The 27,143-nt window shown below is 41.0% G+C and overlaps 1 long non-coding RNA gene across 4 annotated transcripts; it reads right to left on the bottom strand.

Annotated features, from left to right (window-relative positions):
* Positions 1–2,602: 2,602 nt before the first annotated feature.
* LOC144241505 (uncharacterized) lies at positions 2,603–25,515 on the bottom strand. 4 transcript variants are annotated; one of them, XR_013338099.1, is made up of 4 exons: positions 25,151–25,515; positions 23,931–24,054; positions 6,917–7,211; positions 6,370–6,544 (listed from the first exon to the last, which is right to left on the bottom strand). It is a non-coding gene; the product is annotated as an uncharacterized LOC144241505 (long non-coding RNA). The 4 variants fall into 4 exon arrangements; XR_013338098.1 differs by lacking the exons at positions 6,370–6,544; positions 6,917–7,211 and adding an exon at positions 2,603–2,916; XR_013338097.1 differs by lacking the exon at positions 6,917–7,211.
* Between the last annotated feature and the right edge of the window lie 1,628 nt (positions 25,516–27,143).

The raw sequence follows: 27,143 nt of genomic DNA, 5'->3' as shown, positions 1-27,143 counted from the left end.
GCTGAAGAGGCTGTTGTTGAGTAAAACATTGCCAAGGTGATTCAGGAACAAGAATAAGGAATGGTGGATTTGGATAAAAGCTTGGAGAACCTTTATTTTTGAGTAATGATAAGTTTAGAAGTTTGGAGAGACCTCAGCTTCTGGGTTGAGAGAAAAGGCGTGGCAAATGTCACAGCAGCCAGTAGAATAAAAAGGCGGGGGGGGCTTATGCACTGGATGTAGGGCAGAGACACCAGTAGAGGAGGAACAGGGCAGCAGGTGGCCTAAAGGAACAGTTGTTTGTATATTCTAGGTTAGGACCATAATGTTCAAAATGGGATCCATTGCAGGGTCTTCTTGAACCTCAAACTGGTTAAATATGCCGGGTATTTCTTTGATGCTTAGGGACGAGTGACTTTCACTTTACCTAGAACTAAGAGATGCTTCCTAGTAACCTGCTAAGAAAGCTAAGAGTTGCTAAGCTAGTTACTTGGAAGCCGAACTTGATGCATATTAGTATTGACAAAGAACCTGACTCAGTAGCCTGCTGACAAGTCGGGTTGGCTTCCAGTCGTTCACATGCTGTGGGGTTTGTATTGCACACACACGTTAATGATGGCCGGAGCTCCCACGCTTGTTTGAAGGGGTATTTTATTTAATGCTGTATCATTAGTGTTTTATTGCATTGATCATGATTTCCAATTGCTACCCTTCTGGCTAATTAATGACAAACTATGAATTGAGCTTCATTATTATAAATTTTGTTTGTTCTTTATGTTCAAACATTCCATTTGACTTGTTTCGTTTGGTTTTGTTGTGTTAAAATAAAAAAAAACTAATGGAGATCAGCCTTGAAAATTCCCTGAGCAGATGAAAGCCAGTTTAGTCATACAAACAAAGCTGAATTTAGCTTATTTTGCAAGACTGACTTGACCTGGGTCATTGCTTGCTCATGCCCCTGGAAGTCACAAACAAAACTTAAACCTTTTTTCAAAATTCAGATGAGGCAACCACTAGCCAATTCCCTATCATTGAAGAAAATCCGATTACTTTAATTCTGATTCTAGTAGTATAACCAATCACTGTGGAGAATAAATAGTCATTACTCTCTCACAATATGAGCTGTTTTATAGTAATGTATTTTTGAGTCTCATTCCATGTTTTGGTTTGAATGCTCCCTGTTTGCAAACTGTCTTTTTGATGTATTCACAGTAAACTTTTACTAATTACTACTTCAGCAGCTTATTTGGCTTACTTCTTTATGAACCTTTGACAAATAGAACATTTGTAAGTGGTGACGCATATTTGAGGCAATGGTATTTGTGGCTTACAATTTTCCCTGAAACTAGGCTTTGACATATGGATAACCTACTCTATTGCTAGAGATGATGTGTAAAACTTGCAATATGTGCTTGTAGACCAATGGTTTGTTTTTATCACTTACTTTTTTTTCCTGCTAGAACATGGGACTATTTGGTGGTGCTTGGGGACATTATCCTTACTTAAATGGACTATGGTTCCAAAAGCTTGAGCTACAGTGTTCAAACAGACAGCTCGATAAAACTTATAGCAAAGAGCAGCTGCTTTTTGTATGTTGGTGACATTAGGGAAATATCCTAAAAGCTAAAATTCCCATGAAAATTGCTACATTATGATAAGAGTCTTCACTTCACTTCTGTTATCAAATACTCGGAGGTACTAGGTTTCGGGATCCGGCAAGACTTGGTTGAAAAGCATGATAGACCAGCCTCAGGCAGACAGGAGGGGGAACAAGTGACCAGCTGGTAAGTCTGGGGCCATGGAAGCAAATGCCTCTGCAGCCCTGGGTTTCTAAGAAGGGGTCATGGTCTCTGGTAAGTGGACAGCTCTGAGCTGACCCAGTTGGGCTGGAGATATCCATCCCTGTAATTCAGAGATGCCGACTTTGGGAGCTCCATGCATCCTGAATTCTAGCCCCACAATCTCAGATCTTCAACTTGGCAAAAGCATGGATGCTTCTGGGTTATTTCTGTTCCAAGCCAGACTCCTCCCTGCTATGTTAGAATGTCTCCGAGGCTCATCTCAACCCAACACTAAGTGAGACAACGTGACAAGAGAGACTAAGCATTGCTGAGAATAAAGGTCTGAGGCCCAGAACAATTTTCTGAACAGGTTCAGGTGTATTCAGAGGCTTTTCAATGCAGTGACTCATATAGTAGAAGAAGAGGAAGAAAGGGAAAGAATAGGAAAAAAAAAAACAAAAAACACCACTCCCCAAAGCAACTCACTAGACTCCCTTCTAGGATCTGCCAAAATCCAAACTGACTATTTTAGGACAAAGTGCAATAGGACAATAATTGAAGAACATCAAGAGACAGCAAGCTGTGAGAGGGGTTTTTCTTCTTTTTATTCTCTCCTCACATTGAATGTCAAATGTTCAAGGATTCCCTGCATTGCTATCAGCCCTCAGCCGAAAGGGGGGGGTCTTTGAGAGGCCAGACCCCCAGGGCAGGTGTGGCTCATTTAGAGAGAGCCTGGGGACAGGGTCCCTGTGCCCGACTGGGCAACTGTTCCAGCAAAAAGTGGAGGAGAGTGACCCCCGCTATCACCTCCCCGGAAGCAGAAATCACGGACCCATGTGACATCCTGGCGTAATTTTTCTTTACTGGAAGTGCAAATGGAGATGGTTCTTCCCAATTTACTTACAGAGGCACAAATATCAAATGGACAAGAATTTCTTTAAAGAGTTTCAAGGAAGGGATTTGCAAGCGCTACATTTTCTCTCTTGTTGGTGTAGGCTCTTCCCAGGGCAGGTGTGAAAAGACCGTGGCACACCCCACTCACTCACAGTGGCCACAGCGATGCCAGGTACATAGAACTCAATCGGGAGATCTCCCAAGAGTGGCCCATTTCCTTCTGTTCACACTCTCCTCTGCTGCACGATCACCTCCTTTCACACTAGAACAAAAACCCCAACAAGGCAGGGCTTAAAAAAATGTTTTTATAAGGAGGGGAAGTTTTTGTTTGTTTTATTCAGAGTTGCAGCCTCAGGGCTTAAAATAATACCTGAGATGTAGTAGGCATGCAATGAACATTTGTTCATAAATGAATAAATGTCCTTCACCTCGTGTACCATGGATGAAGGTGAGACTAATAGCTAACACTTCTTCTTTTACTATGTATTTAGCCCTATATATATGTATATATATATAAATACTATGTATTTAGCATATATATGTATATATATTTAAGTTTATCTATTTTGAGAGAGAGAAAGAGAGCACATGCATGCACAAACAGGGGAAGGGTAGAGAGACAGGGAGAGGGAGAGAGAGAGTATCCCAAACAGGTTCCTTGTTGTCAGTGCAGAGCCTGATGCAGAGCTCGAACTCACAGACAGTGAGACATTGACCTGAGCTGAAATCAAGAGTTGGATGGTTAACTGACTGAGCCACCCAGGTACCCTTGTATTTAGCAATATATTAAGCAATTTACATACATTATTTAATTTAACCTTCACAACACTCATGAAATAGGTATTAATAATAATATTATTATTCTTACTTCATATTGTAAGGCTTAAAGGAATCTAAGTAACTTTCCAAAGGTACTCAGCTAGGAGCTAGCTCCCCATCTCTACTTCACAGTGTCCTCAGGAAGGTTACAATTAATTAGGAAGGTAAACTAGAAGCCTGTGAGACAGTCTTCTGTTGTCTCTATCAGGGATTCTATTTTCCAGTCAGGGCATATGAATCACCTGGAAATCTTGTTAAAATGCGGGTTGATATTTTGGTGGGGTCTGGGCTGAGACACAGGACGCTGCATGTCTGATAAGGGCCCGGGTAATGCCTAAACTGCTGGCCGCAGGCCATGCTCTGAGAAACAAGGTCTCTTGCTTCCCCCCCCAACCCCCCCCCCNNNNCGCAGGATTTCTCCAGTATCCTGCAGGAAAGGACCCCGCCTTTCTGGTTCTTACAACATCTGGGGAACACTGGAATTGCTCTTCCCTACGACATGTGGATTGAATAGGTTGACTTTAAAAATGAAAATACATTTATTTATTTTGTATGTTATTGATTTTTCTGGAATATATGATAAATCGCATGTCTTCTGTGCACAGCCTCATGAATTTTTACACACACACACACATACACACAAATAATTACCACTCATATCAAGATGTAATATAAAAGACTGTCAGCCCCACAAGGCTCCCTCATACCCCTTCTCAGTGAATATTACCCCTTTAAGGAAACACTCTTTTCACATCCAATCACCCTAAGTTAGTTTTTCTTACTTTTCAGCTGGTAAGAATGGAATTGCCTGTAGCCAAGCGGTGGCTTGTGTTCCTCAGGCACCAGGGCCACTCCCAGGCTGGCTTCACTGTGGCTTTACCAGTGTGGCCCTGCAGGGATTTGGCTGTGACCCCCATCAGAGAGAGCCTCTGTGACCCATTGTGGGGGGCTCCATTACAGACCTGGCCTCTGTCAGTTGGGTGTTAAACCTTTTATTTCCTCTTCCTCCTGTTAAGATACAGCCTACATAGTGCAATGGCTGCTCTCCATAATGGCTCGAGGAAGAAGGCTTACATCCTTAGGGCCGCTTGGGGGGCAGGGAGAGAGAGGTCGCCATTCTTCTTCCCTTTCCTTTGCCCATCTGCTTGCCTTTCCTGCTTGTCTCCATCTCTTCTCTCTCCCTTTCTTCTTTCCATCTGCCCACCCTCCCTCCCTCCTTCCTTTTTCTTTCTTTGTTTCCTTCCTCTGTCTTTCTCTCTCCTNGCAAACGTTGCCATTTCCTTGCTGTGACTGCCATCCAGAGAGGCCGGTGTGGCTCCCGGCACGTGCTGACATCCGGGCAGCAAATTTTCTCACCAACAACTCAATGAAAGCAAGTCTTCCCTGCCTCCCTTCTCCTGGTGAGGGCTCACGTGCCTGGGGTTGGGGTGGGCAGGTAAGGGCTCACATGCCTGGGATTGGGGTGGGCATGAGAGTCCCAGCAAGCACCATGGCTGAGCCAGGCTGGGGCCGGGGCTCTGAGATAGTGTTTACAGGGGCTCTGGGATGCAGGCCTGAAGGCCAAGGTGGAGGAGGTGAGCCAGGGGCAGTTTTCCTTTCTTTTCTAGCCCCTTCTCTTTGAGAGTGACTTCTCTTCATAAAGAAGGTAAATGAGAAGGAGGGGTTTAGCAAGAAGAAGAATCTCTCAACTCCTTCCTGACCCCTCCTCCTTACCTCTGTCCATTTTTACCTCCCTCTTCATTTGCCCCCACTCATAGACAATCCTGTGCATCTCACCCCCAGGGAAGCCCTTGATCCAAATGAAAAGCAGTGGACTCTGTGCTTAGTGGGAAGAGTGAGGATGGGGATACCCTGAACCATAGCTATCTTTGGGGACAAGAAGGTAGAAAGGGACATTCTGTGTAAAACAGTAAGGGTGAACCCTTTCATCAGACAGTTTCACAGTGTGTCCTGAGGGGTAGAGGGGAGGCCTTTACTCTATATTTTACACCACATTCCTAGAGCATGGTGTCTAGCTGCTGTTTTCAATTAAATTAGTTATATGATAATGAAAAATAAATGCTCCACAACAATAGGGAAATAGATCCCCAAGTCTAATCTTTCTTTATGTGTATATCATATCAGGGTTTCTAGCATTGTACAAAGGGCCTTTAAAAATAGTTACCAATCACCACACATTATAGGGAAAAAAAGATTGGCCAGATGTTTCGGACTCAGTGCTTATTTTAATATGGTCAAACATAAATTTAGGCATCACTATTTCTTCTCAAGTCCAAGTGCATGATCAACACATAAGGCATGATGTATTATGTGTGTTATGATGATTAAATGAACAATTCTCATTGTTAGTATTCAATTATCATCCAGGTTTCTGGCTTGGGTGGATGCCAGGATTGCTGTTGAGCTAAGAAGCTGGCTGTGCCATCTACCACTGTTCCATAGGCTGTGATGTGGGTGCGGTCAAGGCTCCTTCTAGCTTTCTACTCAGCCTACATTAGCATGAGCCTCCATCCTCACATTATCATCACATTGTTACTATAAGAAGCATGGACTACTTCGAACATCACATCAGTTGGACCAGGCTGGATGAAGAAGGGTGAAGGACAAAAGACTGAGTCTACCCTTTGAAAAAGAGCTTTCTCGGATGTCCCAACCCTGTGTTTACATTTTTAATGTTTGTTTATTTTTGAGAGAGAGCTCGAAGAGCAAGGGAGGGGTAGAGAGAAAAGGAGACAGAGGATCCAAAGCAGGTTCTACACTGACAGCAGAGAGCCGGATGCAAGGCTTAAACTCACAACCACCAGGAGATCATGACCTGAGTGGAAATTGGATGCTTGACTGCCTGAGCCACCCACGTGCCCCCCTATCCCTGTTTATAATATGTATTAGCCAGAACTAGTTTGGACAGCTGCCTTTAGTTCTAAAACTGGGTATATTTCCTTTTTGAACCAAACAGTGGTTCTGTTAGTGAAAAATACATAGTGAGCGAACACCAGAAGCATCTTCCATGGGTGATGAGGTGGATATTGGCTTCATGCTCTGACACAGGCAAGGCAGGATGAGTAGCAGGCCTGGGTGGAGAGACAATGAGGTCAGTTAGGCATGTGCTGTGTTTGAGGTGACCGTGAGTCATCCAGCTGTGATATTCAGCTGACGTCTCAAAATCGTGAAAAAGCTGGGGCGCCTGCATGGCTTAGTCGGTTAAGCGTCCGACTTTCGCTTAGGTCATGATCTCGCGGTTCGTGGGTTCGGGCCCCGAGTCGGGCCCTGTGCTGACTGCCAGCTCAGAGCCTGGAGCCTGTTTCAGTCTGTGACTCCCTCTCTCTCTGACCCTACCCTGCTCACGCTGTCTCTCTCTCTCTCTCTCCTAGAAATAAATAAAACACTAAAAAAAAAAAAAAATCATGAAAAAGCATGATGGATGATAATGGGCCTATACATACCAGTTGGCCTTTCTCTCCAGCATAATAACTGTTACTGATTATACACCTGGTTCCTTTAGGTGTCAAATCAGATGGATTATTTGGTTCTGAATAGCCATAGTCTTCAAACTGGGGTGCTCCTGGGTGTAGAAGACTTTCCAAGGGGCATAGGAGCTTAGTTTTACAGGAATCAATATCCAGGGTCTTGCCTCCCAAGAATACTCTTCGTTGAAATTGATCTTCCTGAGAACTGGCTGGCATGTTCTTCAGGGTTCTTCATGCTGACATCGCCTATCCCAGAAGTCCTTCTCCCACTCTAAAGAGGAAGACATACATCTACTGACCTAGAATTTCATATCCCATCACTTAATTACAAATTTGTCGTGAGAAATGCATTATTTTCTTGTTTTATAATTTGTTGTAAAAATGAGAAATTAATTCTATTACCACTCCACAGTTTTAATCTCCTTAATTTTTAGCAATCTATTTTATAAGATGGACTTTGGAATTTATTTCTATTTTTATTTTATTTTATTATTTTTTAAAATTATTATTATTTTTTATTTATTTCTGAGAGAGAGAGAGAGAGAGGGACAGCGTGAGCAGGGGAGGGTCAGAGAGGGAGACACAGAATCTGAAGCAGGCTCCAGGCTCTGAGCTAGCTGTCAGCACAGAGCCCGACACGGGGCTTGAACCCACGAACTGTGAGATCATGACCCAAGCCGAAGTCGGAGGCTTAACCGACTGAGCCACCCAGGCACCCCTGGAATTTATTTCTCAAGAATTTTCATGATATTCCTTAAAATCTGTATTACTACATTTACTCAAATTGACAACTGAAGTCAGTTTTTCTGAAAAAAGAGATTGTGTGCAATGTGACTGATTTTGACAATTCATTAGATGGTGAACGTCTCCCACAAATTCAGGGAGTTAAATCAAAGTTTTGATAAAAATATATTTAAATATGATAAGACTAAAATAATTTTATTATTATTGTTAATTATGAATGACTATGCAAAGATGTACTATTAAAATAAAGAAGTTTAATGTTTCCAGTCCTTTTGAATATATCTTTTTTTAGAAAATACCTCTAAGTCAGAAGGAACATATATAATTAATAGTTATTTGATAAGTCTTGGAAAAGCTTTCTTGGCGAAAGAGCTAACGACTGGATAAAAAATTTGGTTGCAAGCCAAGTGGTTTTCAATTCTTTTCTTACAACAAAATTGAAGGCAAGCCTAATTAAGTTGTCATTTGATAGAACATGAAAAATGATTTAATGACAAATCAGTAGGTGATTTTTGACATAAAACTTAGAACAAATTCAAAGGGTTAAGTGACTTTGTTTCAGCAGAATCTTTTCTATCCCCAGATACTTATTTCTGAACATGATTTTGTAGTCCTTACATTTACAAAAATGAAAAATAGGAAAAGAAAAATACCAAATCTTTCTCATACCAGTAATAATAATATTCATGGCTGGATATATGAACTAATTTTTATTTTATTTAATTTATTTTGTTAATGTTTATTTTTGAGAGAGAGATAGAGATAGAGCATGAGTGGGAGAGGGACAGAGAGAGAGACACACGCACAGAATCTGAAGCAGGTTCCAGGCTCTGAGTCATCAACTCAGAGCTCGATGTGGGGCTTGAACTCACGGAACCACGAGATCATGACATGAGCCAAAGTCAGAAGCTTAACCAGCTGAGCCACCCAGGTGCCCCTGCACTAATTTTTTAAATGCAGCCTCATTCATTTTACTGAGATATATTTCTAGTAAAAATTTTTTATGTTTAATAATTATCTATCAAAGGTGTCAGCATATTGATGTTTTGATCAATTGTACTAGTAACTACAGTGACAGAAAATTTTAACATTTAGAGCATTGTGGGCTCAAAAAGTAAAAAATATTCAATTTATACACATATTTGTGTTGTAAATAAGATAATATGGTGATCTATAAAAGACTTTCAAGCTTAGAATGATATTACATTTGGATAAATTTATGTGGAGGAGGTAGAATGGAGTTAGCAAGGAACAAACTAAAATTTCTAACTGCTAAAAGGAACTTCTTGTTCAGATGTTTTAAAAACAGATACTCGTGGGTATCAAACCACTCCAGTATTTACATTCCACTGGCTACTTTTTAAAGAGTGACATAGCAGTTTTAACAAAAGTATCAATATTTACTGCAAACTGGAAATTATATTCTGTGCAGCTCTTAAACCTTTTAATAGCAGGCACACCTAGAATGAGGTTGAAAATCTGTGAAGAAATACATAGTTTTACAAAATCGTTATGTAAACACAAAAGGTTTTTAGGATGTGGAACAAAATGGAGTTTGAAGACCACTGTCATTCAGGAAAGCTGATCCTTCAGACACTCCCAGGCTCCAGGCCCCACGTGGGTGGGCTACTCGCAACTGCACACCACTGTGCCCTGCCCCTCCCCCAGAGCTGAGTTAGCCTCCAGGAGCCATACTTTCTCTAGAAGGTGGTGTTATTGTGAAGAGCTCTTGTGAGACTGCCCGGTCCAAAGAGATGCTTCTGAAGGCATCCCGAGGCCACGGAGACTAACCAGAGTGACTGAGGAATGGCTGGAGAAGAAAATCCAGAAATCAACCTGGAAGCCATCCAACACTAAGGGCTAAGTCTTCTGGTGAGATTGAAGACTGTGTGGCATTCAAGAGCAAGAGAACAGGTCAGGAAGAGCTTGTACAAGTGTCCATAGAAGGGAGTCAGGGGCTCTGAAATGGAAACTGGTGGCCACCCCTTGAGTCTTCAAGACCCGAATAAGCACAGTAACACTGTTTGGCACAACCGATTTCTTAAGAAAAGTAAGAAACAAATGCTTTTAACTACAAGAAAATGTACAGAATATTATGAGTCGTGTCCACGTTCAAGTCACCAAAATTTAGTGTCACCATTTTGCTATATTTCCTTCATCTCTTCCCCAATTAATTTCTAACTTTATCAGCAATGTATTGGAAGTTGTTTTAGCTGAGGAAAACTTGATATGTGAAATAGATCTTAAAAAAAGAAATACGTGGGTTGTTCATTGAATGCTTGAAACTTATGTTTTACAGTGAATTTCTAGTCCTTAGCTATGTGGGTTTCATAATAGTAATTAGTTGAAGTCTCTTCTTTCCACGTGATGGCTAAGTTGTTCCTTGAATTCCTTGAAGCATTATCAGTACGCTCAGGAAACTCGCTTCATGGTTACTAGCTCAAACCCAGCTTAGGATCCCTAGAGCGGCTGCAAAATAATTACTATTCATGAAGTTCACCAACACATAGTAAAGACCCATCATTAAAGTAATTTAAAACCTTGTCTGATTCCAAATTTTTGTGATGAGCTCCACTCACTCATCCAGACAACTGCACATCTATTGTCAAATAAGAGTGAGAGTGGGTGTTTTCTTGATTGCTTTTTCTAGGTTGCACACATCTCAGTTCTCTGCTGTGCCTCCTCTTAAGACTTACCGGTTTAGTATGTATTCTGGTGGTTGGCCAGCATTGTGATAAGGAGAAGCCATATACCCTTCAACTAGAATCAGAAAATTTCATATTTGTGATCATGACCCACAGCAAGAAATACATCTTTTAAATTGGTCCAGTAAGTGAACGCGTGCGTGCACATGCATGCACGCACACACACGCAAACATGCATACGCACACACACATGCACACATAAATATATATTTTGTTGGGATGAATAGTATTCCCCTTAAATTCATGTTCACCTAGAATTTCAGAATGTGACCTGGTTTGGAAATAGGGCTCTTACAGATGTAATAGGTCAAGATGAGGTCATACTAGATTAGACTGGGCCCTTAATCTATATGACTGGTGTCCTTATAAACAGAGAGGAGATAGACACACAGAACGGGAGAAGAAGGTCATGTGAGACAGGGACAGAGACTGGGACTCTACAGCTATAAGTCAACAACAACCAAGAATTCCAGCAAACACCAGAAGCCAGGAAAAGGCAAGAGAGTTTTCCTGTGAAGCCTTTAGAGAGAACATGGCTGTGCCAATACCACCCAATTTGTGGTTGCTTTGTTGTACTAGGAATATCTCTCTCTCTTTCTAAGATAGATAGATACATACATACATACATACATACATACATACACCTATCGATCTCAATACAAAATATACCAATACAATATTTTCATAAAATCATGCTCATCTATATTGTGTACTGCAGTCTGATATCTTATTTTGTGGCATACTCTGCTATGTTTTGTTTAAGTTTTTTGTTAAGACTGGGCTATGATTATATTGATTTCATTTGGATGCCATGCTTTCTTCAATAAGCCTCCAGGACTGAAAGCACTGTACTAGATACTCCTAAGGAAAGACAGTACATAATATCTTGGAAAATACCAAGCGTGTTTAATAATTAATGCAAGACAAAAGCTACCAGAGTCAATTGCATTTTGTATTGGCATCATTATTACATTAATTAAAAGCCCCCAAAGGAGCTAAAGTATTAATATGCTCTCAGAAGTGTGTGACTATTTTTGTGCCGTGATTCAGTGGCTCCATACAGAGCATAAATCGGAAATCCACTTTTCTATCCAACTCAGAGACACCTGAAACTACACTAATAGAGTCATGTATTACTGTACATCTTTACATTTTAAAGAGAGAGGGACTGATTTTCAACCAGGACCCAAGAGTTACTAGATAAACGACTTCAAAAGAAGTTAATAAATATCTTTGTATTTCGCTTTTCTTATCTGAGAAATAATGATGATAATATTGTCTACCTCACATCATATATAGTGTTAGGCATAGAGAAAATATACTGTATATGTGAGTTGTCTTCTATTCTCCATTTATACTAATGGGTTCAAAGAAGGGGTCAATGGAAAGATCACGAGGACACCAGAATCTGAAGAGAGAAGAGGTGGAAATAAAGATGCCATAGGGGGCCACCTGGGTGGCTCAGTCGGTTAAATCTTCGACTTTGGCTCAGGTCATGATCTCAGGGGTTTGTGGGTTCAAGCCACACGTCAGGCTCTGAGCTGTCAGCACAGCCTGCTTCAGATTCTGTCTCCCTCTCTCTCTGCCCCTCCCCAGCTCACACACACACACTCCCTCTCTCTTTCTCTCCCTCAAAAATAAATAAACATTAAAAAATAATGATGCCGTAGTGGTGACCACAGATGCACAGAAATACAAGATCCCAGGGTTGTGGTGGTAACAACTACAATGATTGGTAACAGGACACCATTATCGGTACCACTAGAATTAGTGGTAGGTAACAATACCAATTATTACGTGGGGTTCTAATTTTTATTTCTAGTTTCATCAGATTTTGCCATTAGTTCAGCTAGTTGTTCATTAACTTTTATATTTGTTTCTCCATTAGTATTGTAAACCACAAATATTAGAATTCAAGATAAGCTTTTTTTAAACAAAGCAACTTAAATATACAGCGGCTGGAATAAGACAACAGTATGACTGTCATGGAACAGTCCAGAATTAATCAGGTCACAGCCAGTGGGAGGCTCTACTCTACCCAAAAAGTGTCTTCTTCCCAGAGTTCCTCACGTCCCACACAGCAGAAAGGGGGGAAGGGCAGGAGAGCAGCCATGCCTTCTTTTTGAGGAGATACCACTCTAAAGAGGCATAAATCACTTCTATCCACATCCCATTCCCCAAATTTAGTAATATGAGGACACCAACTGTGCAGTCTGCTGAAAAATGTATATTTTATACCTTGGTTGTTGCATGCTCCCTGGAACTTCGGAGTTCTTCCATTAAAGGGAGAAATGGATTTGGTGGACACCTACTCTCTGCCATAGTTCTCCCCTCTTGCCTTCCACGTATGCACACTCTTCTTTCCACCCAATGAATGCATTTACTCCTTCCCTAAAGGGGACAATTCAAATTCCTGTCCAGTTACTACAATCAGCTCACAGTCCAAGAGCTCTGTGTGATGTGCAGTCTTCTCCAGCCAGGCTGCTGGTAGACCTTTTGGTTTGTTGACCATAAATGAATAAAAAATGGCTCTTCTCAGGAGGGAAACAGTAGTAGAGAGCAGAAAGGGAGGGAGGATGAGAAGAAAGAAGGGACCATCTTTGTCCCATCACAGGGCCCTAGAGAGAAGCCTACTATTGGATGGATGTCAGAGTTTCACCTATAACCGCTGTTTTTGTTTATACTACATTTTTATGCCTGCAGACTCCAAGGGTGTTTTCACTCTCAACACTCAGAGCCTGGGTCTCTTTATGAGAGAACTGTCCTTAGACTTCCCTTTGTTTGCATGCACAGACAGCCACGAGAGCCCAGGAATGTGTGCACTCCTCAGAGAACCTTTAACCACTGACGGGCACAAGAATATAAATGCCTCAACTCCCTCCTCTCTGTTTCAGACAACTAACTTCTCCAGACTTCTCCTGCACCTTTGAAGCCATCCTTGGTGAGCTGTGCTGGGTACTGCCCTTCTGACCAGCTTCCTTCTATTCCCCATCAAACCTCCCCAGGACTTTATTGTTTCATCCTGGGAATTCTTCCTAATAAAGCATCTTAACATAAAACAAACAAAGAAACAAGTGTTCTTCCCTCCACTTATGCCTAACATACAATGGGGAAGTAGAAATGGGATAACTTCAATTAATATTCTCATTTGGAAAAGAGAAGGACAAGAAGCACATGGTGGCCATTGGTCAATGGGAATTATGAATTCTTGCGAGGTAGGAGCTATGAAGACTTGGGCTCTGGAAAATTCCAGAAACCTCTTAGACACTTGAAAGGAATTTTTGTGAATATCTGTGTAGTTGCTCTCAATACTTCTGGCAAGCACAGGCAATACAGACTGTGTACACACAGTTCTCAAGAACCAGTACTGGATCGGCAAAATGGGAGAGAGATTAAAGAGGCCTTATCACTTACCATCAGTCTAGGGACAAATTAGGGCTTCCTGGACCAACTCTGGCACTGAGCAGGAGTCATTTCCTTCTTTCCAGATAAATGGCAGGATGATGAGATGGATGGGCCATGTCTGGTTTTGTAGCCTTAATAACACCATCTCCATGTAATAAATATAGTAGTAAGATTGCTGTTCCCACCATCAAGATGACTCACTACCAATGCTATTATTAACACTGCAACCCTCTTTACAAAGAAATCTGGGTGAAGTGGTTGCCTGTCGTCACTTTGAAGTAGCAGTGCACCAAATGGTAATTTTGTAGGCTGAAAGATGGAAAAACTTAATTCAACTTCCTGGGGCACCTGACCATGAATAGTTTGGCCTTAAGGGATTATCTGGCTCATTTGCTCCTTTGTTTCTCTTGGACCCACAGGTAAATAATCACAACAGACCTTAGTGCTGTATCTCAAGAAATTTTCCTATAACCTTGTAAAACTAAATAAATGATAGGCTGTATGCAGCAAAAATGCCAGCCTGTTTTGAAGCCTGCAATGTCACAACAAACAAAATAGCATAGTAGAAAGATGGTGCACACTTTTCATATGTTGAGCACTGCCCATAGCTTTGAATCTGAGTAGACTGGTGGTCTATTTCACAAGAGAACTAAAGACAAATTCCCTCCAGTGGTCACAAAAGAGAAAAGTAATATATCCCTTCTATGACCAAATAAATGGAATGTTCTAAGAGTTAGCCATAGTGACATTGCTCTTCACGGTGGCGGCTTTACAGAGAGGAATCTGATTGGGGTAGAAGAATATGGAGACGAAGAAGGACTTCTTACTCTACGTATTTCTTTGTGTGTGTGTATGTGTCTCTCTCTCCCTCATGGACACACAAGGTTTTTTCTTTACACAAGGGAGACAATGTCACTTGATAGCTAAGGTTTGGACTTTGAAGTCAAGCTCCGCTATGGCCTTGTTCCGGGACTCTGCTAATTATTTAACTTCTCTGAGCGTCAGCTAGCTCGTTGGAGATTATTATTATCACACCAGCCTCTGAGAGCTGTTGAGGGAGTAAATGAGATAATGTCTGTAAGGTGCTTAGCACAGAACATGGCGCATCTCATTAAACATAAGCTATTTCTTTTATTCCCACAGAATAATTCCACACTACATTATGAACTTTTAATGGACTGGAGTTGTGTTTAAATTTTTAAAGGATTCATTTTTGGAGGAAATAGCATGAAGAATAAGCATACACCGATATGTTAGTATCAGTGCACTTATAAATATCTCATGATAAAATAACGAGAAAATGGTGTTTACTCTCAGCCCCAAAGTTTAAGTCTATATTTTGTACTTAGATGCTTAAAGAGTAGCATCAGCTCTTTGAGCACACTGTCATTGTATTAAATATATTAGAAGATACTCTAAGTAGTTTATAATGTTGTGACAAATGTATGACCCATATGCAAGGGGGCAGGGCATGAAAAAGTAAAAGAATTTTTTAAGTACTGAAAAGGGCTTTCTGCAGAAATAGCAGTTAGACGACTGGTTGCAAGGTCTGCATATTAAGTAAAAATCTTTTTGTCCCTTGCCCTGAAACTGTGGAAGAAGAGAGATCTTTTCAAACGGCATCCAGGAAGCAGCTATAGAAAAAGGAGTCATCTATTCCTAAGGGACTTAATCCTCCTCATCCAGAAACCACAAGGATGGTAGAGATAGCTCTTCCAAGGAAGGTATGAGCAGGGACCCAAGATTCTAGAAGACAACAGGAACAAAGAGCTGAGAGTTCAAGCGAGCCATAGTGACAGCCAGAGAGAAATCGGATGTCCACAGAGACTGCTCACACTCTGTGTGTGTATCTCTCTCTCAAAAATAAATAAAACATTAAAAAATTTTTTTAACTTAATCCTCTCCTGTAATCTTAGTTGAGAAGGGCTAGGCACAGCAGCTGAAATAGATCACGCTTATATCAACCAAAATGGGGTACTTTCACTGAGCAATTCAGTATTTCAATCCACTAAATCTTGGGCAGTCAAAATTACAGAACAAATAACCTATTTTATTATCTGGGTTATAACTTCAGGAAATCTTGTGGCCTAAAATCTTTAATGTCCCAGGTTTGTATTAGTTCGCTTGAGTTGCCATTAAAAAGTACCACAAGTTGGATGGTTTAAACAGCAGAAATTTATTGTCTCATTGTTTGGGAGGCTAGAAGTCTGAAGTCAAATGTTGGCAGGGTTAAGGGAGAGAGTTGTTCCAGGCCTCTCTCCTTGGCCCATTAGGTGGCCATCCATCTTCAAGTCCACAGGGCATTCTCCCTGTCTGATTGTCTGCGTCCAAGTCTCACCATATAATGATGCAAGTCATGTTGGATTAGGGCCTATCCCAGCGACTTCATTTGAACTTGATTGTCTCCATAAATGTTTCTAACGTTTCTTTATTTTTCAGAGAGAGAGAGAGACAGAATGTGAGCAGGGGAGGGGCAGAGAGAGGGAGACACAGAATCGAAGCTGGCTCCAGGCTCCGAGCTGTCTGCCCACAGGGAGCTCAAACCCATAAATAGTGCCCAGAGAGGATTAAAATTTAAAGCATTCAATGTATATAATGAATTAACTTTTCTGTGTCTGTAATGGCACTAGTGATGGATCATCTGAGGGATAGTTAAGAAAATAGTCACTCCAGGGGCGCCTGGGTGACTCAGTTGGTTAAGCGTCCAACTTCGGCTTAGGTCACAATCTTGCGGTCTGTGAGTTCGGGCCGCACACACGGCTCTATGCTGACAGCTCAGAGCCTGGAACCTACTTTGGATTCTGTGTCCTTTTCTCTCTGCCCCTCCCCAGTTTATGCTCTGTCTCTCTCTGTCTCTCAAAAATAAATAAATATTTTTTAAAAAAAGGAACCTAATTTTAATTTCTACATAAGGCCAAAAATATTCTTGGCTATCTATTTTGTACATGGATGTGTCATTTTGGAAGGGTTAACTTCTCACCTATGTCTTCCTTTAGATAAAAACCCCATTGTGGGGGGGCTCAATCAGTTAAGCATCCGACTTTGGCTCAGGTCATGGTCTTGTGGTCTGTGAGTTCGAGCCCTGCATCGGGCTCTGTGCTAACAGCTCAGAGCCTGGAGCCTGCTTCAGATTCTGTGTATGTGTCTCTCTCTCTGCTCCTCCCCTGCTTGTGCTCTGTCTCTCTCAAGAATAAATAAACATTAAAAAAATAAATAAAAAACAATAAACCCCAAGAACTGCTGATATTCTTTATTGTCCTGAGGGCCTCTCTAACTAGAATTTTGATGTGCTTTTTAGCATTATAAAATACATTTTTTTATTTCTTTGAGTTTATGCAATTTCATATTTAGCTTTTCTTAAGTCTAAGAGTTTTTTCATTAGTAACTGCTTTATAGACATCATTTTAAATGGTTTAATAGCATACATTCTGTGACTATATCAATAGTTAGTTAAAATAATTTCTTCATAACTGGACATTTCAGTTATTTTCAATTTTTTATGCTTAGAAATAAATAACAACTATAGTAACCTTTTGTGCATATGTCTGTTTATATTTCAAATTATTTCTTAGGATAGATTCTTATCAGCAAAATAACTGGATCATAGAACACGGACATTTTTGTCCTCATTATCTTTTAAAGGTTGCAAATATAATAATTAGTATAAAGTAGACATGAAATACAGGATATTTAGGGGCGCTTGGGTGGCTCAGTCGGTTAAGCGTCTGACTTCGGCTCAGGTCATGATCTCACAGTTCGTGGGTTTGAGCCCCACATCGGGCTCTATGCTCACAGCCAGCTCAGAGCCTGGAGCCTGTTTTGAATTCTGTGTCTCCCTCTCTCTCTGACCCTCCCCTGCTCACACTGTCTCTCTCTCTCTCAGAAATAAATAAAACATTAGAAAATTAAAAAAAAAGAAATATAGGATATTTAGCCTATACTTTTCTATTAAGAAGTAATTAATACATATAACCTCCCTCTCAAACAAATAAAACCATCTCTTACTGCAGTTGTCTGGATCTTTATTTCCTGATAATCACTATCACGCTTCTATTTTCCTAGGAGTTTTTCTGAGTAGTTGCACTGAAGCTTGAAATCACATTATCACAACAATCATTTCAACCTAACTCTAAGTTTTATAAATTTCTTTGCACCCACTGTTTTACTTCTTGTTTTTCTGGGAATGTCTCTTCTTTACTCACTCAATTCATAAGGTCACAGTGGGAGCAGCCATGTTCCTCCACATGACGTTGTCACTCAAGCTACATTTGATTGTATCAGAGATGAAGCACTGACCTGTATTAGGAGATGAGCTCCATTTTGTGAGAGAGAGTCAAGGTAGGAGATTCAAGCTTCAGTTGCCTGTTTAGCTTCTCTCTTGAGGAAAGGAGTCATAAATTTGTTTTACACCATGTAGAATGGATTCAGACAAATAAAATTTGTAATGCTTTCTTGTGTTCATACGGAAGGATGAGAAAATCCTAAATGCCAATGGCTAAAAGAAGTGAAAGTACAAGCTAAAACTCTCACAGCCTAGACCAAGGTGTTATCAGATTCTGTATCAACTTGAGAACTTACATTTTAATGTCTATGTCACGAGCAGAGACATTCTTGACAGGCTATTTCGTACATTATCTCTCATGATCTGTTTATTCTTGTATCAAGTCAAATCTCATTAGATGTTATTCTAATAGCTGGAAAGTCTAGTTTCTTCATATTACCATTGATTTTTATTTTTAAAAGTTAATCTCACAGGTTTGTTTTTTCCCCAGCTAAAGTTCATAATCATTTTAAGATCCTACTCCAAATTCCATTACAATGAAGATTGGGATTGCAAGAGAGAAAGAGAGATACATGTAGAGGAGGCTGGCTTAGATGTTCCAAGGTTTCAATTAATTACATGATGATTGTCCCAGGATTTATTCCAGCTCACTACCTTTTCTTACTCTGAGCTTGGCGTTCTATTCTTTTTCCACTAAGTTCTTAGAGAGAGGCAGGCTCCTCTGATCCAATTTTTGTTTTGGGTTGCATGTCTTTATTCTAGTTTCTTTGTCAACTTCATCTCATTTGCTCTCTGTCTTCCAGAAACTTTTAGTACCAGCTAATAGTACTCTTTCATGTATCCTTTTCAATATATCTTTTATAGGGGTGCCTGGGTGGCTTAGTCAGTTAAGCGTCCGACTTTCGCTCTGGTCATGATCTCGCGGTTTGTGGGTTCGAGCCCCGCGTCGGGCTCTGTGCTGACTGCCAGCTCAGAGCCTGGAGCCTGTTTCAGTCTGTGACTCCCTCTCTCTCTGACCCTCCCCTGCTCGTNCCATATATCTTTTATAGAATTCAGTGAGATTTGGGATGAAGTGGAGATAAACATGTACTCAGTCTGCCATCTTAACTTGAAATATTTCAGAACTGTCTCAGTTTGTGTGGGTGTATGAATTTATATAAATATATACATTTATAAAAAAATATATAGGGGCACCTGGGTGACTCAGTTGGTTAAGCATCTGACTCTTGGTTTCAGCTCAAGTCACAATCTCACCGTATGTGGGATCAAGCTCTGCATTGGCTGGGCTAAAAAAACGGAGCCTGTTTGGGATTCTCTCTCCCTCTCTCTCTCTCTCCCCTTCCCCAGTTTGTGCACATGTCTGTTCTCTCTCTCTTTCAAAATAAACATAAATATACATATATATAGGGACACCTTGGTGGCTCAGTTGGTTAAGCATCCGACTTTGGCTCAGGTCACAATCTCCCTGTTTGTGAGTTCAAGCCCTGCATCAGGCTCTGTGCTGATAGCTCGGAGCCTGGAGCCTGCTTTAGATTCTGTGTCCCTGTATCTCTCTGCCCCTAGCCCCTTCACACACTCTCTCTCTCCCAAAAATAAATAAACATTAAAATATACATATATACATATATGTATATTACATGCCATCAGGGACATGCAAATCAAAACTATAATGAGATATCATTTCACACCTGTCAGAATGGCTAAAATCAACAACACAAGAAACAACAAGTGTTGGAGAGGATGTGGAGAAAAAGGAACTCGCTTATACTATTGGTGGGAATGCAGACTGGTACAGCCACTTTGGAAAACAGTATGAAAACTCCTCAAAAAATTAAAAATAGAACTACCCTAAAATCCAGCAATCACACTACTGGGCATTTACAGAATGCAGAATGCAGAATTACAGAATTGCAGAATACAGAATCATTAATTCAAAGGGATACATGGACCCCTATGTTTATAGCAACATTATTTACACTAGCCAAGATATGGAAGGAGCCCAAGTGCCCATCAATTGATGAATGGATAAAGAAGATGTGGCATATATACATATATATATATATATATACACACACAATGGAATATTACTTAGCCATAACATCAAACAAAAATCTTGCCATTTGCAATGACATGGATGGAGCTAGAGAGTATAATGCTAAGTGAAATGAGCCAGTGAAAGACAGACACTGTATGAGTTCTTTCAATGTGGAATTTAAGAAAGAGAGCAAACTAACAAAGGGGAAAAAGAGAGAAAGAGAGACAAACCAAGAAACAGATTCTTAACTATAGAGAACAAACTTCTGGAGAGGGAGGGGAGGTGGGGGGATGGGTAAAATAAGTGATGGGGATTAAGGAGTGCACTGGTGATGAGCACTGTGTGATGTGTGAAATTGTTGAATCACTAGATTGTACAATTGAAACTAATACAACATTGTATGTTAACTAACTGGAATTAAAATAAAGACTTAAAAAATATATATTATGCAGGGGCTCCTGGGTCTCTCAGTCTGTTGAGCGTCCGACTTCAGCTCAGGTCATGATCTCACAGTTTGTGGGTTCAAGCCCTGTGTGAGGCTCTGTGCTGACAGCTAGCCCAGAGCCTGGAGCCTGTTTCAGATTCTGTGTCTCCCTCCCTCTCTGGCCCTCCCCTGCTCATGCTGTCTCTCTCTCAGAAATAAATAAAACATTTTAAAAATTAAAAAAAATATTATGTGTATGTATTTGTTTCATATATGACATATAACATATACATGACATGCAAGCATACAAATAATGTATATGTGTATATATGTGTGTGTGTATGACATGACTGTTTTCATGAAGATTCTGCAAATGTACATTCCAATTAGCTGAGTTGCAATGTAATATTTCAGTATAACATCTCTACAGTTGGATTTTATTTAAAAAACACAAAATTCTATGCCATTTCAAAAATACGGTGTCTATGCTTAAAATAAGCCATCACTTTTTAGTGAGGTGAAGCTCTTAACCTAACTTTATGCTATGAAAAAATTGTAAACGTGTACAAAAGTGAAGAGAGTTGTATAACAAATCTTGGTGCTCAGCACCCTGCTTCAACAATTGTCGATTTTTTTCAGTGATGAAAGTGAAATGTATTGTTAAATATATGTTAGCTGTTGTATTTCTTTCTTTGTGAATTATCTGTTTAATGCTTCTAATTATTTGTCTTTTGGGATTTTGATATTTTTCTTTTGAAAAATTATGAACTTTTTAGAAATGAAGTCTATTTCTTTTTTGTCATTATCATTGCAAAATAGTTCTATCACATATTTTTCCCTTTACTTCTCTATTTTGTTATACTGAAGTTTAAATTTTAGTCTAGTAAATGGAATGAGGTATGGATTTGCTATGAGTCAAAATTGCTTTAAGTTTATTTATTTTCGGAGAGAAAGAAAGCAGACAGGAGGGGGGAGGGGCAGAGAGAGAGAGAGAGAGACAGAATCCCAAGCAGGCTCTGCGCCATCAGCTCAGAGCCCGTGGTGGGGCTCAAACCCATGAACCATTGATATCATGATCCGAGTTGAAGTCAGACGTTCAACCAACCGAGCCACTCAGGCTCTAGAAGGATCCATGTGGTAATGGATTAATGTTGGAGATCTCAATCTGCATTCTTTTTATGTTTGGCTTTATATAGATACAGATGGTTAGAAATATGTACAGATATGTGTATATACACAGGTTAGCACACACGCATATATGTATGTCCTCACACTGTCAGCTAGAAGGTCCCAGAAGCAACAGCATCCTAGTAGCAACAAGTATGCCTACCACCCAGATCTTAGTTTATCACATATTAAATTCTTATGTCTTCCATTATCTGCTTCTTTGCTCACTGTGTGGTAGATGAACCTCCCAATCCAGAAATCAACATGAAAATTAGTTTCAAGTCAGGGCAGAGAAAAACGCAAAACTTCCCTGGAGGACTGTCCTACAATCTAGGCTGAATGGGATTCTGACAGGATAAAACCTGTTAAAAACAAGTTCACTGACCTACACAGGAAGTTACAAAACAAACAGGGAAGCAAGCTACCGTGGGGGCAAGCCAGCAGATACAACAAACAAGAAAATTCATGCTCTGAGGAATTTGAAATGCAAGATGAAAACCAAAAGGAAATATGAAAAAGTTTCTAAATAAGTCTGGAAAACAAATAGCAATGTCTATTTTTGGAGTTAAAAATTAGGTATAGTAGGGGGCACCTGGGTGGCTCAGTCAGTTGAGTGTCCGACTTTGGCTCAGGTCGTCATCCCACTCCTCGTGAGTTTGAGCCCCACATTGGGCTCTGTGCTGACAGCTCGGAGCCTGGAGCCTGCTTCAGAGTCTGTGTCTCCCTCTCTCTCTGCCCCTCCCCCCACTCGTGCTCTGTCTCTCTCTGTCTCAAAAATAAATAAACATTAAAAAAAGGTATAATAGGAACAGCTACATGTAAGATGGTGCAGTGGTTTTAGAGTGTCAGTATTGCCAAGTCCTTTCACTGTCAGACACGAGGTCTAAGATACCAATGAATTTAGATTTTTTAAGTATCCACAGGCAAAGTCCTGCAGAGGACTGATTCTAGGTCTTGGAGAAAATGAGCACTATGCAAAGAAATTGTGTACCAGTTACATTTTACTGTCATAAATTCTTAAGCATAACGGAGAACATCAGTGGGGAGCCTGAGTAGCTCAGTCGGTTAAGAGTCCGACTTTGGCTCAAGTCATGATCTCACAGTTCGTGGGTTCGAGCCCCACGTCAGGCTCTGTGCTGACAGCTAGCTCAGAGCCTGGAGCTTATTTCAGATTCTGTGTCTCCCTCTCTCTCTGATCCTCCCCTGTTCATGCTGTCTCTCTCTCTCTCTCAGAAATAAATAAAACATTAAAAAAAAACAAACAGAGAACATCAGACAGGCAGATATCCAGTGAGGGTGGCTTCTCAAGTCCCCAGATGCTTGCGTCAGGCAATGGTGTTCTACCCAGTGAAAGTAAAGCAATGTTTATCAAACCTCAGTTTCTTAAATTTCAACATATAGCTTTTATGGATTCAGGCTACCTTTATATAGTTATGTCATTGAACAGTTCTGTATATAGAAGTTGTGCAATAATGTCTAGGTTGTGGTAACATGCAGCTGGTTGTCAAACTTTCAAATTTGAAGAGGAATTACAAACAGCAAGCTTGACCATAATCTACCCCAGCATGTTAAAATTTAGGAAAAAGTGAAGTAAAGGTAAATGGGAATATAAGGCAAGGCTTCCAAAAGAGCTGAAGAATAAAAGAAAATGTAAAAAAATAAATTCACTGGAAAGAAGGCAGGAAATGAGAGAGACAGACAAACACACAGATACACATGGAGGGAGGGAGAGAAGGAAAGAAAGAGAGGGAATGAGGGAGAGACAAAGAGAAACGGAATTAGTAGTTAAAAGATTATCTACCTATAGAGGTGCCTGGGGGGCTTAGTTGGTTGAGCGTCTGACTTCAGGTCAGGTCATGATCTCATGGTTCATGAGTTCGAGCCCCATGTAGGGCTCTGTGCTGACAGCTCAGAGCCTGGAGCCTGCTTCAGACCCTGTGGCTCCCTCTCTTTACCTCCCCTACTTGTGCTCTCTCTCTCTCTCTCTCTCAAAACTAAATAAAGACTAAAAAAATTTTTTAAAAATCTACCTATAAAGAAAACTAAGCACCTGAGGCCAAAATTGTTTAATAAGCAAGTTCTACTGAATCTTTAAGCAACAGAATTTCCATCTTATACCTAATATTCCAGAGAATAAGTAGAGACATTTCCTTAGTTCATGTTATGGGAATCATGAAACCTTGATTTCAAGGACTGAACAAGAAAGGAGAATCATTGGCTAATTTTACCCGGAGACACAGGTGTAAATGCAGCTGGATCAGGGTGGTTGACACACATCATTGACTCTTCCAGCAGGGGGAGCCCACGGACAACATCCATCCTCATGGCAGCTTCTTTCCCATGGTTGAGTAGCTGGAACAGAAGGATCAGGACCTTACCAGAGAACCTTACTGATTTTAGTCTCTCCCAGTATGTGGTGTCAGTCTGGTATCTATTAGGAGCTGAATTATGCCCCACCCCCACCCAAAATATATGTTTGAGTCCTAGCCCCCAGTATCTGTGAATATGACCTTATTAAGAAATGTAGTCTTTGCCAATGAGTAAGGTAAAATGAGCTTGTTAGAGTTGGCCCTAATCTGTCATGACTTGTGTTCTCATGACACAGGAGATATCTGGACATAGACGCAGTCGTACTGGGAGAACGGCATGGGAAGAGAGGCTCTACAAACGTCTAACTACCAGAAGGTAGAAGATTCTCTCTCAGAGCCTTCAGAGAAAACCAACTCTGCCAACACTTTGATTTTAGACTTCTGGCCTCCAGAACTGTGGAAAATACATTTGTGCTGTTTTAAGCCACCTATTTCATGGTGTTTTGTGATAGCCTCCCTAAAGCTAACACTATACCTAAACTTCAATGCCAAGCCAGATATTAAGTTAGTGGTCTCCCAGATACTCGTGCCTAAGCGTCCAGTCTGCCATTGAAGTATTTTATGGACATCATCAGGTAGGGGCTTCAGAGAGTGCATTGTATAGAATTCCTCTACCTCCCCCAGTATCATTCCTTGGTGGAGGTGGTCTCCTCGGGCGCTAGGAGGAGGTCTGGTGGAGAAAATAGAACACTGGTTCTCCACTGTACAGTATGAAGATGGGATGCCCTCTTATCATGAGGAGTATCAGAAATCTCCAGGCCCACCCAGGGATGGGTAGACTACACAACATATTTGTTGAAAGCATATTTAATATTTTATGGCTCTTAATCATGATTTCCCATTCTTTCAGTTTTTTATTCTAAAATAAATATAGGATCATGGGAAGTTACTTTTCCATTTATTTTGAAATTTCAAATAGACTTGTAGGAGTGTATCTGAGTTTGCTCGGGCTGCCAAAACCAAGTACCACAAACGGGGTGACTTTAAACAATAAAAATCTGTTGTCACAGTTTTTGGGGCTAGAAGTTCAAGGTTGAGGTGTCAGCAGGTTTAGTTCCTTTTGAGGGAGAACGTCTTACCTGGCTTCTGGGGGTGTGTTGGCAACCTTTGGTATTTCTGGACTTGTAGATGCATCATTCCGATACCTGTCTTCATCTTCATAGCCCCTCTGTGACATGTATGTGTCCAAACTTTCCCTTTTTATAAGGACACAGTCATACTGGATTAGGGTCCAACTTAGTGACCTTATCCTAACTTGAGTATTTACAAAGTCCCCATTTCCAAATAAGGACACATTCGCAGACCCTGGGGATTAGGACTTCAACATGTGGGGAGCACAACTCAACCCATGACAGAGTATATGAGCTTTTTATATGTATTACAGGAGATAGAGTTTAAAAGGTTGAGAACATCAGGGGACCCTGGTGGCTCAGTTGGTTGAGCATCTGACTTCGGCTCACATTGTGATCTCATGGCTCATGACTTCAAGCCCTTCATGGGGTTCTGTGCTGACAGCTCAGAGCCTGGAGTCTGCTTTAGATTCTGTGTCTCCGTCTCTGCCTTTCCCAAGCTTGTGCTCATCTCCTATCTGAAAAATAAACAAACATTTAAAACAAAAGATTAAGAACTTCAAAGCTTAAAACGTGTAGTCTGAGATAGGGAAACTGGACTCCATAAAAAGCTGCTCTTTCTCCTTTTTCTGCTTCTATTCTAACTAGGATCTGCACCCTCACCCCACTTTACACATGTCTCAAAATGCAAATAATGTATGTCCTTCTTGTAAGGGACAAGGAGTTAGTGATATCTTCAGAATAGATAACATCTAAGGAAGGACCAGGTGAAAATGACCAGATGAGGTATCACTTGTGCATTCTAGACAACCACACTGGACATCTCAAGGTCAAGGCCCCCTGGCTCCAATGAATGACACCTACCTAGGCCCTCATCTTTGTTCTACCTGGTTTCTGGACATCTGTAGGGACACGTACACCAGACCACCGTCCTCCATAAAAAACCATGGATCCTGAACACAGATGAGACTCCTGCTCCTTTCCTTTCCTTTCCTTTCCTTTCCTTTCCTTTCCTTTCCTTTCCTTTCCTTTCCTTTCCTTTCCTTTCCTTTCCTATCCTTTCCTTTCCTATCCTTTCCTTTCCTTTCCTTTCTTTTCCTTTCCTTTCCTTTCTGAGTCTTCCAGATGCTCTGTCTGTATCTGCTCTCTCCATATATCTTCAGCAAACTCTGCTCTTCCTTCTTACTGGCATCCTGTGCAAAGCCAAGGACTGTCATTGGTTGGTTCTAGAGGACACCCTCTGGATCCTTGGACCGGGCCTGATTGCACCATTGCCATCACAGCTGACTTCTTACATATGTTCCCCTGAGATGCTCCCTAACTTGCTGACGTGCGTCACTGACCTTTAAGCTCTTGCTATGGGACTCCTATTCCCCACCTGACCCCCGCTCAGCCCCAAAAGTCAGCAAACCAGAGGATCCATAGCTCTCACTGGGGAAGCTTCCACACAGCCAATAATTTCAAGGTCCCTGGACCAGCAATCCTCAAGAGTTATTGCTCACATAGTTTTCTTGAAAAATTAAGAACGCTTGAGAAAACAGTTAACTTAATTAAAAAACCTGAATTATGCTAGCAACACCTAGTATACACAACCCCCCCCACACACATACCAACACACAATACAGACACACAGAGGAGTGTGTGTGTGTATACACAATGAGGGGCTGAATCTGTTGCAGAGGAGTTTCCACACGCGGGCGGTAAGACAAGGGCTTGGTCTGGGGCCTGTGCAAGGTGTCCTGGGCGAGCCTGAACTGGCACTGGGCAGCAGAGAGGGTCCAGGCTGAATAGGAAAGAAGTCTTGTATAACCTGACCATCACTTCCTTATTCTCCAGTCTCATCCAGAGCCTTCTCCCTGCTTTAATTCCTCCTCCTTACTGTGTGCAGGGCTGTTGTGCTGTTTAAGTGACCTCTGTTATAACTTCACAACAGGTATTTTTCAATTTTTAATTTCTTTACTTGGTTTTTGGGCTTTCCCCCATTAAACTTCGTGAGAGCAGA

Source organism: Crocuta crocuta, unplaced genomic scaffold (assembly GCF_008692635.1).
Source record: "Crocuta crocuta isolate KB4526 unplaced genomic scaffold, BGI_CrCroc_1.0 scaffold25, whole genome shotgun sequence".
Lineage (NCBI taxonomy): Eukaryota > Metazoa > Chordata > Mammalia > Carnivora > Hyaenidae > Crocuta > Crocuta crocuta.
The sequence above is the reverse complement of the archived record's forward strand: the minus strand, read 5'-3'. Positions and strand labels throughout refer to the sequence as shown.